Source organism: Lactuca serriola, chromosome 3 (assembly GCF_051521515.1).
Source record: "Lactuca serriola cultivar US96UC23 chromosome 3, Lser_US96UC23_V15, whole genome shotgun sequence".
Lineage (NCBI taxonomy): Eukaryota > Viridiplantae > Streptophyta > Magnoliopsida > Asterales > Asteraceae > Lactuca > Lactuca serriola.
This window is the reverse complement of record NC_136410.1, coordinates 124,323,930-124,328,669: the sequence shown is the minus strand read 5'-3', so window position 1 is coordinate 124,328,669 and position 4,740 is coordinate 124,323,930.

Genomic DNA, 4,740 nt, shown 5'->3' with positions numbered 1-4,740 from the left:
ACCGAGGCAGTCGAGGCTTCGGTCATGCATGACGTACGCGTACGCGCTGCGTACAAGCGTACGCCCCGCGTACCGAGGCAGACCAGCCTTACTATAAATAGGATGCGAGGGTTTCCAAAGAAAGGGTTCATTTCTCTTCTCTCTCTCTCTCAACTTTGCCTCGTTTTCCGTGTCCGTTCAAACCCGAAGCTCTGGTCTTTTTGGCTCAAGTCCCGAAGGTTGATTTTACTCCCGAGATTCCCGAGAATCCCGAGGAAAATCCGTTTCCCGAGACGAAACTCTGCCCGGTTTTCCATCTCGCTATCTCCAAAACTTTCAAGTGAGTTTCATACCCCTTAATCAACCTTTTTAATTATTCTAAATACTTTTATATGCTTTCAAGGGGGGGGATTACAAGTAAAACACACGAGTATTATCGTGTGTTACATAAAGAAACTCTTTTATATACTGTTATATATTCAAATCACATGCGATTTATAAACATTTAAAGGAACTTTTATATATATATATATATAACATAAGTCACAATAGCATTTTACCCTTTTAAAATATAATGTTGTTGTAATGCATGTATAAACTAAATTGTTCTTAGATTTTTCTTGTCTATCCTAGACTCTACACCAAAAATCTATACTTTCATAAATAAGTGATTCCTTTTCTCAATATTTCTAAACAAACAAGACACGCTTTTTGGAAACTATAATAGGTATAGTTTTACGAACAGGTTTCTAACTCTTAAGTACTAGAAACACATATTTCCAGAAGTTTACTTTCGTATACAAGAACAAACGTAACATTTTAACAAGTAGATCTGTTTTTATACCACGGATTTGTGAGACACTAACTTCATGTACGTTCGAGTACACATTTCAAGTCTTGTATTATATACTAGAATCCCTTGGAGGGGGAGCATGGTGTTTGTGTATAGATCTATACGGGCTTGACAACCCGCGCCCTGACTGTTAGCTGCAGTCCACCGTTTGGGGTGACAAACGTCATAACATTCCAACGCCTGAAGAACGTTGTGTATAGGCATTCAGAGTCAATAGTATGGTTATAAAACTCACAAGGGGTATTAAAAATGCATTGATTTACAAGGTTTTCAAACTCATTGGTTATTTTACATTTACATACATTTTGGAAACAAACATTAGTCTTGAGTGAAGGCTACTTTTATACTAGTAGAAAATATAGGATTTTCTAAACACAAACAAACAAAGATAAAACATTTCATTTCATTCAAACATTGTCACTTAAATACTTATGAAATTCACCAGCTTATGCTGATCTACTCTTTCAAAATTACTTGTATGTCCCAGGAAATCAGTAATTTCAGGTATTCATTTCACTTTTGATGAAGGGATGCTGCGGCGCCAGTTTAATCTCGTATTTTGACATCATATTGTAATTGGATTTTGAACATATAACTTTTGACAAATGTAAACTTTCAATTATATATATATATGATGGTTGTATTGCTTTCTTTACTATGTATTCATTTGTTACGTTACCACATGAAGTCATCCGCCCCCGAACGTTTCCGCCGTTCAGGTTTGGGGGTGTGACAGATTGGTATCAGAGCAATGTTTATAGTGAACTAAGTATATCGAACCACATAAGATATACAAACTATAAATGCTTAAGGGACTAATACTCTCTGACAAAACAAATTTTCTTTTTACACTTAAGCAGCATTTCGTTCAACTTAAATTGATAATTGATTTAAGTACAATTACATGCATACCACAAACTATTTTCATGTTATACAACTATACAAGTATTTAGACAAGTTGACACTACGATTGAGACTCGATATATGTAATCAGATTTTGGACAAATATAGCGTGATCAACTATATTTGCCCAAGATTGGACCAACGTATATCGAGGAATGATCGTAGTAAGCAACAAGTCAAAACTTACCAAACCATTACAAGAATCAAACACAAGAACTTAAATACTATAGGAGTATTTGCTATCTAAACTAGTTAAACTTACATGTTCTACATGTTCCGACTTTATTCAATTCTTATAACCCCATTTCTCGTACAGTCAAATGGCTGGATTTCACCACCCTGGCGACCCCTACTTTCCCAACCAAGGCAACGGAGGATGGATCGAAGATGATCCCGAAGAGGACGAGGAACCCATGGAAGTGGGTGATGACTCCGGTACCGACTCAGAGCCGGAAGTTATCGATCCACCACCCATTCAACCTCCCGTCTTCGTAAGGAACTTTCAAGGACCGACTCCCGTCTGGGGAAGTCACCTCCACCATTGGAGCCAACAGCAAAACCTACGCCCTCCCTACGGCATGTGCTGGGACTTCTATGATGTCCGCGGCGGAGGTTCGGCTGATCGAGCACTCCCGGTAATGGTGGGTAAGTTAGCCAATCAGTCCTATCAGTCTGGAGTACAAGCTAGTCGACTCCGGGATATCAACGTGGAAGTGCAGGTTCACACTTCTGACATCCGTAGGCTGGACAAGATGCAAGACAACGCCCAATTCCAAGCTGAAGCATTTCAAGCGCAAATGATTGCAGCCCTCGCCGAACTAAGGGAACAACAAGCCGCTTTCGATAGGCGTCTAATGGAGTCAAAGCAATCAGATACGGAGTCAAGCTCCAAGCGCAACCTTCGACGCAAGTAGTGCTTGTCAAGGACTCAAATTTTGTTATAGCTTAGGACCTCGGCTAAAAGTCTCTAAATTTCTCGAACTTTGTAATCGGGGACCCTTATAGGGGTCAAATTTTCATGATCGTTGTAACAAATTTTATATTAATATAAGTGGCACTATTACTACTATGTTGAGTATTTCGTTCGAACCTTGAATGGTCTTTGTGAACCCAAATACTTGTTTCATACCTTCAGTCTTACAAATAACTTTCATTCTTCTATTTTAAGACTCATACTATCATCTGTTGTTGAACTATAGCGATTTAGTTCATGAGACACATACATTTTCCATTCTATGAAATTCTTATCCTTGTCTTTTCAATCTATAGTTGAAGGATGCCTCCGCGTAGGAATCCAAGGCGAAACAACGGTGAGGAAGCACCTATACCACCACCACCTCCACCACCCCAATTTGATGTTGTAATGTTTCAAGCAGCAGTCACCGCAGCGGTGGCAGCTGCGATGTCACAGATCAATAACTCAAGTGCTAATGGCTCGGGATCTGGCACACACCCATCCAACCATGGCGAGAGTCATGGACCACCTCGAGAATGCACTTATAAGGACTTCACTAATGCCAAGCCCCGGATTTTTTATGGTACTGGTGGTGTGATGGCCCTGAGGCAGTGGATTGAAAGGACGGAGGCAGTCTTTGAAATCTGCTCCTGCCCCGAGCACAGCAAGGTCAAATTTGCAACTTTCACCCTTCTCGATAAAGCTTTAACTTGGTGGAATGGCCACGTTAAAGTACTTACCCTAATCGTGGCGAACTCCATAAGCTGGGAGAGCTTGAAGGCCATGATGATGAGAGAATACTGCCCACGGGGAGAAATTCAAAAGCTTGAACACGAGCTATGGACTCTCGGAATGGTGGGTACCGACATTGCTACTTATACCAACAGATTCTGCGAACTGGCAATCCTTTGTCCAGATATGATTGCTCCCGAGAGCAAGAAGATAGAAAGGTACATCTGGGGACTGACGCCCCAAATGCGATCAAGCGTGTTAGCTTCTAAACCTGACACCTTTGAAAGTGCTAAGGAACTGGCACAATCTCTGATCGACTACGGAGGTCATCAGAACTCAACCACTTCTGCACCAGCACCACAGAAAGCAAACAACAACAACTACAACAACAACAACAACAACAACAACAACAACAATGGCAGGAAGAGAGCGTGGATTAAAGGGAAGGGTGGGTCTTCCCAAGAATCCGCAAAGAAACAACTGGTGTCAGTAAATGCTGCCATTGTACCTGCTACAGCCCCTATAAATACCTACCCAACAAAGCCTTATATAGGCAACCTCCCAAAATGCACCAAATGCAATTACCACCACCATGGACCTTGTCGAGATATGCAGTGCGCCAACTGCAGCAGGAAAGGACACACAGCCCGTTTCTGCAAGGAACCCGCAAAGCCGATCACTCAAGTTCCCGGTGCAGGTGTAAGGCAGGCTTGCTACGGTTGTGGCGAGGTGGGCCACTACAAGAGAAACTGTCCTAAGGCAGCAGGCACCGGAGGTGTAGGACGAGTTTTGGCAATAGGCCACGACGAAGCTGTAGCTGACCCAACTATAGTTGCTGGTACGTTCCTACTCGATAATTCATACGCATGCATATTATTTGATAGTGGAGCGGAGAGAAGCTTCGTGAGTCAAAACTTTATTCATTTACTTAACCTAAACCTAGCAAGTTACAAAATTCATTCACTGTAGAGATGGACAATGGAAAAACCGAAAACACAAATTGCATATACATGGGCTGTACGTTAACATTAGACGGCCATTCTTTCTCAATCAATCTCATGCCGGTTCAAATTAAAAGTTTCGACGTCATAGTCGGCATGGATTGGTTGAGTCTTCTTCGCGCCGACATCATGTGCTTTGAGAAAGCAGTCCGTCTTAACCTCCCAAACAACGAAACATTAGTTATCTACGGCGACAAATCTAGTGCAAACCTTCGCATCATTTCGTGCATCCAAGCTCGAAAGTGCTTGCGGAAGGATTGTCGAGCATTCCTGGCGCACATCGTCGATACAAGTCAAGAACTGAAGGACATCAAGAG